General features: G+C 33.2%; 1 protein-coding gene across 2 annotated transcripts in view; it reads right to left on the reverse strand.

Annotated features, from left to right (window-relative positions):
- LOC113113654 (platelet-derived growth factor receptor beta-like) overlaps positions 1-4,604 on the reverse strand; it is a 40,851-nt gene extending 36,247 nt beyond the window's left edge. Inside the window, exon 1 of one of the 2 annotated variants that reach the window (XM_026280035.1) lies at positions 4,275-4,604. The gene's annotated coding sequence lies outside the window, so the exon portion shown is untranslated. Of the gene's footprint in view, positions 1-2,074; positions 2,231-4,274 lie in introns of those variants that run through there. The other variant, XM_026280034.1, reaches the window with a different exon arrangement.
- Between the last annotated feature and the right edge of the window lie 7,543 nt (positions 4,605-12,147).

A 12,147-nucleotide genomic window follows, 5' to 3' on the forward strand; every position in this document is an offset into this window, starting at 1 on the left:
ACTGGTATGCGGGCCAGATGAGGGGGTCAGGAAACAGCTGGTGACGCAGCAGCGGCTCGAGAAGCACTCGATTTCAGTCCTGACAGTCCCATCGCAGATATCGCTCACGTCTTACTCACACGCGTGACTAACAACAGCACAGAAACTCCTCATGACACAACAATGAGCTGCAGAAACGCATGAGTAACGGGACTTTCTGTTCCGGTGCATTCACATTTGAGAGAAACGCAGATCAGCTGCTGTACATCTGTGTGACTACAGCCCGACTGACCCAAATATATACAAAGTCCTGCTTCAGATAAGAGTCTGTGCCTGTGAACTACAACCACCTCTGACTTCTACTAATGTTTGGGTTGCACTGCAAAATACATTCATGCACAATAGACTTTTATAAAGACTTACTTACTGCCCATATCTTATTTCTTATTACTTAATTCTTAGATATCAATATATATATGTAATACGTAATACATAATATATCTATATATATGATATATTATGTATTACGTATTATGTATAAAATAATATACTACTACATTGTATTGTATATAAAATAATGATATATATATATATATATATATATAGATAGATAGATAGATAGATAGATAGATAGATAGATAGATAGATAGATAGATAGATAGATAGATAATTATAATTGTATAAACATGTTTTATATATATTTATTTATTTATTTATTTATATATGTATTTATATATATATATTATACAATACAATTTAGTAGTATATTATTTTATACATAATACATAATATATTATATATAAATATATATTGATATGTTTACATAAATTATTTATCATGAAATATATAATTATTTTATGAACTGTGCATAATACTTTTAATACTGATAATTACATGTAACAATAAATAGCATAAAATATATCATATAGCTATTTTAAATTATACAATGTATAATGATATTTTCATACTTAATATATTTATTTTATATATATATATATATATATATATATATATATATATATATATATATATATATATATATATATATATATAAAACATTGGTATGAAGCAGTATGTCATTTTTTATTTATTATATATATATATAATAGTATGTGAATATAGTGAATAAAAAAAGATATGTTTACTTTATGTTTACATATAAATGTATTTATTTACGTATTATTATATTTATATGTATAAATACATGAACATAATTTGATATTTATACTTACACATGTTATATATAAATATTATATAAATTTTATAAAGTGTATTAAATATTTATTTACCGTAAAATATACAATTTCTATGTACAATGCAACACACACACACACACACACATATCAGTGCATCTTTTAGAGCATATTTTTGGACAAAGGTTCGTCATAGTGATCTAAACTATGTGACATTCACTTCATGCTTTTATCACAATGTTTGTAAGCAGCGAATGATAAAAGTCACAAGCTGGATTTTGGATCGCTGTCTGCCTTTGAATGCAGTTATATGACACACAAACACAACGACTGCTGACAAAACACAGAGAGACTTTCAATGACAGAAGAAGCGTTCAAACAAACCATAAGCACTGCATTACAACACAAACATTTCGCCAAACGAGAACACAAACACCTCTACAGTCTCCAGCGTGTGTAAAGGTGCTCAAACACACACTGTAAATCACAGATTCGTTTGCTCTCACTAAATTCAGCGCATTCTCTTTCAAATGCGACACAAACAAACAGCAGAAATCGTCACTTCCTACACAAAAGCTCAAAAAAGCAGATAAATCACAAAAAAAAAAAACATCTAACGGCTGTCAATCATTGCCAACATCTGGATGAAAACAAGCATCGTAGCGAGAGACGTGAGAGAACTTTCTAAAGGGGCAACACATGAGGTGAAGTTCTCCAAACAAAGTTCAGTCTAAGATAAAAACCATCTTCTGGACTGCTACTTTGTTTCTCCTGGAAGCTGTTTGACAAGAAACTAAGATATTTAAGGCGATTTTTCCAAAACCTTATGAACCTAAACCCTCAGGATTTCCAGGAGAGCAGAGAGAACCAAAAGCTGTCTGGAATCCAATCACGTCTCTTACCTTCAGAAGATACCTGGACGTCAGAGCAAAAGCATGTCTAGGAAAAGCCTGCGTTCTTGCTAAGTTCTCGCTGTCTGCCTCTCCTCGTCTGTGATCTGTAGTTTTGTAGCGCTCGCTCATACAGCTGCTGGAGGGAGGGATGAGGCTAAAGCTCGAGTCTCCAGAGTCTCAGATGGAGAGAGACGGAGAGGAGGTTGGGCTGCAGATCTGTTTATTTAGTCAAATGACCACAGCAGGGTTCATTCACTCACTCACTCATCAATAGTAAAACCAACATACCTACAAAGGTAGCACAGAGTAAACCCAACGTAGTTACATGCACAAAGAAACAGATCAGATCTCTTTAATGTCTCTATTATTTCTGGAGACTTTTGCTAAATAAAAGCCCATTTGTGGTATTTATAAAACAAATACACCTTAGAATTTAGAGATTGTTATTTGCAATTCTGAGAAAAAAAGGCCAGAATTTAGAGATATAAACCTGGAACTGCAAGATATATTCCCTCAAATCTAAGAATATACAAACTAAGAATCCTTTTTTCTTTTCTTTTTTTGCCACAGAATTTTTTTTTTAAAGCTAATTGTGACTTTTTATCCCATCTTTATGCCCAGAATTACTGATTTATATTTGGCATTTGTGAGTTTACATCTTTCTGTCTCAAAATTCTTCATTCATAACTCATAAATCGGAGTGTATATCTCATAATTCTGACTTTATATCTCATAACTCTAAGCTTATATCTCATAACTCTGACTTTATATCTCATATTTCTGAGTTTATATCTTATAATTCTTACTTTATATCTCATAATTGTGTATATCTCTTAATTCTGACTTTATATCTCATAACTCTGAGTTTATATCTCATAATTCTGACTTTATATTTCATAATTATGTGTATATCTCATAATTAAGTGTATTTCTCATAATTCTGAGTTCATATCTCATAATTCTTACTTTATATCTCATAATTATGTGTATATCTCATAATTGTGTATATCTCTTAATACTGACTTTATATATCATAATTCTGACTTTATATCTCATAATTCTTACTTTATATCTCATAATTGTGTATATCTCTTAATTCTGACTTTATATCTCATAACTCTGACTTTATATCTCATAATTATGTGTATATCTCATAATTGTGTATATCTCTTAATACTGACTTTATATCTCATAATTCTTACTTTATATCTCTTAATTTTGACTTTATACATCATAATTCTGAGTGTATATCTCATCTCTGAGTTTATATTTAATCTCTGAGAGTATATCTCATAATTCTGTGTTTATTATTCTTTTTATATTCAAAGATATAATTCTGACGTTATATCTCACAATTCTGAGTTTATATAACATCTCACATTTTTATTCCTTGCTGGAAACAAGCTTATGTTGATGTCTCCTGTTTGTCCTGAAAAAAAGACCCAGGTAATCTCACATGTGTCTCTTCTAAGGTTTCAGAGGAATCTCAGCAATGTCTCAAACTGAGCTCAGATTTGCTGAATGCAAACAAAAGTCAGTAGGAACTCAAACATTTCTCACCAAAATGATTTAAGCTGCTCTTCACATTCATTTTATTGCTCTATACGTTTACTGTATGATAGCTAGTCAATCATATTAGCAGAAACATCTACATTTGTTACTTTATTTAAATGAGTAACTGAGAATACGATCAATTTGTGAATAGTAAGATTTTGTATATTTTTTAAAATGTCTCTTCTACTCACCAAGGCTGCATTTATTTTATTAAAAACACTAAACACTAAAACCTGTCAAATGTTATTGCAATTTTAAATAACTATCTTGTACAGTATGTTAATTTATTGTAAAATGTAATTTATTCCTGTGATTCAAAGCTGAATTTTCAGCATCATTACCCCAGTCTTATCACATGATCATGATGCTGGTTTCCTGCTCAAGGAACATTTCTGAGTATTATCAATGGTAAAAATAGTCGTGCTGCTTTAAATTATTGTGAAAATAGTGACACTTTTAGTTTTTCAGTATTTTCAGATGATTACAAAGTTCAAGAGAACAGCATTTATTTAAATGATATATATAGTAGCATTAAAAATGTCTTTAGGCTCTTTTGATCAATTGAAAGCATCCTCACCGACCCCAGGCATTTGAACAGCAGTTGCGGAGCTATGAAAGAGCAATGACAGTGTCCTGAAAACAAAAGCAGGCATACCGTGTGGAGAACTCTTGAGAGCGAGGCTGAACGCAGTGAAGTCTGTCTTCCAGAGGTTCGCTAGACCTGAAGAAACACACAACAACACGAGCCCAGCCAGGACTCCTCAGCAACAGTCGCCTGTTTCTGTCTCGCTGAAAACACGCGCCGCAGGGAAATGAGAAGGACTTTGGCAGCTCTCACAATGGAGCGCCCAGCTGAACAGAAGAAAAGAGGGAGAAACAAAAAGAGGAGAGAAAGTTGTTTTCAGGGCAGAGAAGTGTTAGAGCCAAAGCGAAGAAATGGAAAATGCAATGGAATAAAGTGTGGTTTTGGTGAAGGGAAGGTGTGTCAATAGCAGAGTATATGGTGCATACACACTTACTGTATACACACAGAGTACCAGGATCTGTTTTCAATCTCTCTCTCTCTCTCTCTCTCTCTCTCTCTCAGGCAGCAAGAGGAGTAGCTTGCAAATTCATAACAACGTCCAACAGCTGAGTAAGACATTTTCTCTTTATTACAGGGAGGGAGAGAGAGAGAGACAGAGAGAGAAGTTGTTAAGTTGTGTAATTGTGTGAGTGAACACAAAATGTCCTGATCAACAGAGACTCATTAGAGGCCTTGAACAGACACGCAGGAGCTCAATGAATAAAAGTGCAGGAATAAAAGGTTCTGTGCCAAAGCATTACAATGCCGGCTTGTCACAGACAGTCTGTTATTGTACATTCCTGGGTTTAGGGTTGTTGTTTTATTCAGCTTAGGCTTGTGAAATACAAAATATGATTACTGCTCTTTTGTTGCTGCTACTAATGAGACCTATACTTAAAATGAGAGGAATTACTTATAAATCCGTTTGACAACGTTGACACAGAAATTAGATGCAGAATTACTTTAAAATAGAATAATAATAATTCATAATAAATAAAAAATAATAAAATTAAAATAATTATTATTATTATTAACAATAATTAGCAAATTATTAATAATAATAATAAACTCACCAGTCTTTTAGCATTGTTAAATTCTTATCATATTGTGTGACAAAGTTGAAACAGATGCATAACTTTTAATGATTATGCTAATCATTAATAATTATAATAAATAATACAAACGATTATTATTATTATTATTATTAATAACAACAATTACATAATTGAAATTAATAATAATAATAATAATAATAATAAACTCAATTGAAAATATGAAAAACACATGAAATATGGAACAAGGACCATCTGGATGAGGACTGACTGATATTGCCTGATTTATAGATTCCATAAATATCTGATAATGTTCAAAGTTCACCACAAGCAAAACCTCATAAATGAGGAACATAGGCCTAGTAGCTAGGCTATAGTTACATATAGGCTATACCTTTAAAGGGGTGTCTAAACATCTGGTTTTGCTTTAAACTGCTAGTTTCCTGTGTTGCTCATCTTCACATCTGGATGGAAAATATCCACTGTCACTGTCCCAAATCTAGATTTATTCATGGCTGCGCAGTCCTGCAGATATTGGCCTATATGGCTTTCCATCCAACTATTTTGTGATTTCGTTTATTTACACTTAAGAAATCTGATCATTTTCGCACATGGCAATGGCATGTAGACAGATGAACTGTTGTAATTAATCTAAGAAACTCCAAGTGTTTTACTGACAGATGTTAGTTAAAGAAGCTAGTTGAACTGCCTTCTGTGCTTCAACTGAGCTAATTTAATAACACTAATTGTCTCTCCGTAAAGCAAGAGTTTATTCTGTTGATTTTTACAGTCTATAGATGTATAAGTACATTTCAGCGTAGTGCTTATTCGACAACATTTTCAAATCTTTCTTCTTTGGAGCGTGTTTGGTATCGCTAAGCTTTTGATTAAAATCTTCGGGGCTATATTCCTGAATCTTCTGATTCAAATCAGTGCTAATGAGCAAATATAACAAATCTTCTTATTCAAACCTGTACTCAGCGCATGTATGTCACACGCGAGACATTTATGAGGGAAATCGGTTACGTGGAACCACATTAAGCTAAATTAAAAATATATAATTAAGTGAATTATAAATACATAAATGTTAAATTAAATTATAACTGGATGGAGATAAATAGCCTAGATATTTTTGTTATGTAGCTGCATGATCACTCACAACCTACTCATTTATGAGATGCACAATAAGTAAAAAATTAAATAAATAAGCATACTCCACACTTTATGTTAGATAGGCCTATACACATATAATTTATGCCTTAATGTAGTGTAGCTCTGTTTTTTTCTGAAATAGGCTCTATGTCAGACAAACTCTTCTGTCAGACAAACGAGTTCATTTAGTTTCATAAGCAGCATTAATTTCAAAGAAACTGACTGAAAATCCAGATGCCACAAAGACATATTCTAATTTGTTTAAACGGCCGAGTCTGAAATGCAATAAAGTGGAATGAAACGAATAAAAGTGACTCATGTTTTTATTTAACAAGTTTATCATGCTCATAAATATTGTTTTGTTTGTTTCAGGAAGGAACAAACTGTTCAAATACACAAAATTCCCTCAGTAAAATCTGTCTGTAACCTTATTTGCTGAATCAGAAAATAACAGTTTCGGAGAGATGTCAACAAAGCGCTGGATCTTCTGTGAAACATTTGCTGCACTGCACATTTTCATCTGAAGGCCTTAAAAAATCTCATCTGCTCCATTCAGCAAACATCCTCTAATTACAAACAATGAGAACGAGACTGTTATGAGATCAGTTTGATTAAACTCTCCGACCACACACAAGCCCAGAAAGCAGATGGACCCAGATACAGTAACATCAGCGATTCATCCTCGTGTGTCTGACAGCATGTCCCACACGCACAAACAACGGCATATACATCAGAAACTACACAACAAACATGTGCGACACACATGCAGCCGTTCTCAACATACACACAAACATACTGTCTGTGTTTACAATGTTTGTGACCCACTCACCCCTACACATTTATTTGACTTTCCCGCAGTCCAACAAACATTTGACTGAGTAAGAGACAAAAAACACCAGACAAAATAGACAATAAATGTATTTCAAGGACATTAAACATCTCTTTATTATCTTTAAATTAAATGAGCGCTTCTCATAAAGGTATAGCCTATAAGAACATGGTCTTCTTTTCAATAAAAGACCAGTGGTTATGCATTATTATTACAACTTTCATACAACATTTTTCATTCTTTTATATAGATATACAGTATATAGATTAATCCTTATTATGACCACTAAAGTAATTTAGTTGAAAGTACTGAGTGACCTTCTCTTTTTCTTTTGCTGTTTGATTAACATTAATGACACAATCAGAAGCAGGTTTATTACACTGATGTTACTTAAAGACTGAATTCGCTAAGCTTTGGGTGCGCACACACAGAAAACCACTCTGAATTAACATTTTAGTCATAGTTTCATGTCATTCAGAACCAGTATTTATTTAGTTATTGTCTTGGTTTCATCTGTGGCGAAAAATGAAGCTGACGAAATTAAAATAAAACAAGGTATGATGTCCATAATACGAGCCTTAAATGATTGCCTGACAGCAGTTTTGTCCAAAACGGTGATTCTTACGTCCGTCGCACATAAACACTGACCCAGGATCAGCTCACCTGTGGCTCTGACTCATTTTGTTGGCTCAGTTAAGCATCTGTGAGCTGGTCTCAGGTCAGGTTCTGTGGTTCATCATCATTAGTATTCGCACTCATTCGTCAGAGTAAGTTAAGGACAGTACACAGAGCAGAGTTTTGTAGTCTCTCACAGCTCGCTTTATCTGCCGTGTGTCTCATATAAGAGTCACTGAAGGAACTAATTGGTCAGGCTTCTGTCTGTTAGTGTGTGTGTGTGTGTGTGTGTGTCCTTTGGGATTTGGGAGGAGGAGGTGCTTTCTTTCAAAGTCTCTTAAACTTGGAATGTCCCCATAACACACTCAGCTCAAAAACAGCTCATTAACACACACAAACTAGCCTTGTTTTTGCTGTCTACATAGGCATCTGTCTTCTAAGGCAGTTGACCATCAGATTTGTGACACTCTACAGTGTTGGGGAAAGTTCCTTTTAAAAGTAATGCATTACAGTATTCCATTACTACCTAAAAAATAATTAATTGAGTTACTTATGTTTCTTCTGAGCTATATTTTCTCACCTGGCCTTGGCTTGTTTATTTTTAATATTCATATAAAGCTGTGTTTTTGGCAGATGTAAAACCCCTTTCACATAAAGAGTGAATTGAATAAGCCTCATGCTGCAGGAAATGTAAATTCAAAAAACCTTTCAGCTGTGTTGCCATTCTGGATTGCATGAGTTTGCTTTTCACTGTTTTTATTCATTCTGAAAAATACTGAAAGTTAGATGAGTAAATGCATGCTTACATTTAGTCTAACATTATGTAAGTAACATTACACAGCACACACAACACCTTTGCACTTACTCTTAATTTCTCTGACAGTCAATAAACAAAGTACATTTCCTTGTAAATTTTAAAGCAACATGTTAGTTACTTGAAAAAAGTAATCTGATTACATAACTTGCTTCCCGTAATACTGCACTCTACATAGGCAGTGACTCCATGTAGAATTCATGCAACACAAAATAGAATCAATTGTGTAAAGGAAAATTCCAAAATGATTTACAATTCAGGGTTTAACATCAAAAAGGTTACTGAGCTCATCAATGCATGCAAAAAGTCATTTATAAATATAACATTTTAATTATTTTCTTTTATAATTTTAATTTATTATATTTTATTATATATATAATGAAGAAAAAAATATATAGTACATATTTTATTTTCATAGATTTTTATTTATTTATTATATCTCTAAAGTGGATAAATCCTCTTATATGGTGACTTACAGAGTTTTTGCATGCATTTTCAAACAAATGCATATACAATTAATTTCACAATGACATACTTGATGCAACCAAAACGACATGGCAACTATAAATAACTTTCAAGCATTGTGGCAAGATATTTGCATGCCAAACACTGCTCAATTAAAAAAAAAAAAAAAATATATATATATATATATATATATATATATATATATACAGTACAGACCAAAAGTTTGGACACAACTTTTCATTCAAAGAGTTTTCTTTATTTTCATGACTATGAAAATTGTAGATTCACACTGAAGGCATCAAAACTATGAATTAACACATGTCGAAATATATATAGAATTATATACATAACAAAAAAGTGTGAAACAACTGAAAATATGTCATATTCTAAGTTCTTCAAAGTAGCCATCTTTTGCTTTGATTACTGCTTTGCTCACTCTTGGCATTCTCTTGATGAGCTTCAAGAAGTAGTCACCTGAAATGGTCTTCCAACGGTCTTGAAGGAGTTCCCCGAGAGATGCTTAGCACTTGTTGGCCCTTTTGCCTTCTGTCTGCGGTCCAGCTCACCCCTAAACCATCTCGATTGGGTTCAGGTCCGGTGACTGTGGAGGCCAGGTCATCTGGTGCAGCACCCCATCACTCTCCTTCTTGGTCAAATAGCCCTTGATGCCTTCAGTGTGACTCTACAATTTACATAGTCATGAGAATAAAGAAAACTCTTTGAATGAGAAGGTGTGTCCAAACTTTTGGTCTGTACTGTGTATTAAAGTATAATTAGTATTATCATTAATGTGTAAGATTGTACATTGGTTAGCATATATTAAAACAATTTTAGTATAGAGTATTTAAATTATGTATATTGGTAAAGTAACAAATACTGTTTAAGATATATATGCATATTTAAAGTTTAATATAAAATTCAATCCAATGTTTTTGCTTCTTTTGACAACCAAAAGAAGTAGTACAGCTTTCAAACTGCAATAAACATTTTTCCACTATAAAAACAGACAGAAGACTTCCTCATGAGCGCTGATGTTAATGTGATCTGAACAGACAACATTCCCTAGTGAGATTAATAAACTGTTAAATATGATTTTAGAGAGGGAAATATGCAGTTATATAACAGATGACTGCAGCGCCACACGTCCTGCTTTAAGCGCTGTGGTTTGGATCGCACTAACAGACATCTGAGAAATGCTGAGTGTGAAACTAAATCTCTATATCTGGCCCAAAAAGAGCAGAACTTACAATAAAACCTCTCTGCTGCTTTTATAATCTTATTTTTTAATCTATTTTAAGACGAACATCTGGTGAATTATGGGGATTTTTTTTACTGTGTGGCATTTCACTTTTCCAGTAAATACACCTCAAGAGCTGTTTATTTTTGTTTAGGAAATTAGACAAGCATTTCTGTGCAACACTGGAAGTTAACATACTGTGTATTTTGTTTATTTGTTCCATAAGTATTGCATGAACTAAATTCAGATAGAATAATGAATTAGTCATTTTGCATACACACAGGGCATGCATGCAAATTGAAAGATATCTAGAATAAACATGATCTGGAATAAAACATTGTTAATGAAGCCATTTCATTGAATTGTTTGCTACACAGTGTTTCTCCATGAGTTAGTTTGAGTCTTTGCAGTTGGAGGTCAGAGGTTCGTGTTGCTCTGAGGATGAAAGGCTGGACCGTTTCAAATATGACTTATGAGTTCAGACTCTCTTCTGAGACAGGAAATGGAGGAGGAGAGATGACCAGCGATCCAAAACGCTGTGCAAGGATCTACTTTGTGTGGGTTTGTACACTTGAGAATGCTTATTTTTAAGTGGACGAGATCGAGGGAGAGTATGTGTGCATCTCTTCATGTGAGAGAGAGAGAATGAGAAATGACATGCATGGGAGAACGTTTGACACAGCTTGAAGGAATAGTTCACCTAAAAATAAACATTCGCTGAAAACTTTCTCACCCTCAGGCCATCCAAGATGTAGATTAGTTTGTTTCTTCATTCTGCAATGGATGGGTGCTGTCAGAATGAGAGTCCAAACAGCTGATAAAAACATCACATTAATCCACAAGTAATTAAAAAGTATAAAAAATGTTATCAACTGACAGCTCTAATAAAAACATATGAATAAATTCTTGCAATCACATTAGAATAACAATTTATCTAAATTTAATTGTGCTGCAGTGTTAAAAAAAATGATTTTTGAAAAGATACAAATATTTAATGTTGAAATGTCTGAAATAAAGAGCTCATTATATATTTGCGCTATTTTTGTTAGTAATATCTGTTCCCGTTTAGTGTAATAGTATTTTATGTATAATTAATGAACGTCACACTCACAATTCACATAGTATTCATGGCATAGGCCTATTATATATAATAATATATAATAATTGTATAATTAAACCGGGAAAAGTTCCTGCTCATCATCAGGTTCTGTCGAAGATCAGTCATACTTTAGTGTCATTACATGTTAAGACTTCTGTCCTGAGAAGAACTGGGACGTGACTCTCTGTGGACTCTCTGTGGTAACGAGAAAAACAAATAGCAGATTCTTTTAGTGAGTGTCTGACAGGTGATTACTGCCACCTAGAGGACACACACACACACACACGCACGCACGCACACGCACGCACACACGCACGCACACACACACACACGCACGCACGCACGCACGCACACACATAGCCTACCGGTATATACAAACAGTTACTGTACATTACAGCTTATATAATTATAATGAGGAATAATACAAATATATGAATGCATTTAAAATAGCAACATTAAATTAATTATAAAACATGCATTTTAAAATGATTAAAATAAGCATCTGATTCAAGTGTTAAAGTCAGTAGAAGAAAAAGTATAAAGGACACAAACATAATGACATGGGTATTACAATGGTATAACAACATAAATGTGTTTTATGAGGACATTTCCTGAGTCTTTGTCATTAAAATAGCTTTAAAACATAATAAACAACGTTTTATAATATATTTAAAAATACAGAAAGTTTTCTGTGGAGCTT

Source organism: Carassius auratus, chromosome 14, assembly GCF_003368295.1.
Source record: "Carassius auratus strain Wakin chromosome 14, ASM336829v1, whole genome shotgun sequence".
Lineage (NCBI taxonomy): Eukaryota > Metazoa > Chordata > Actinopteri > Cypriniformes > Cyprinidae > Carassius > Carassius auratus.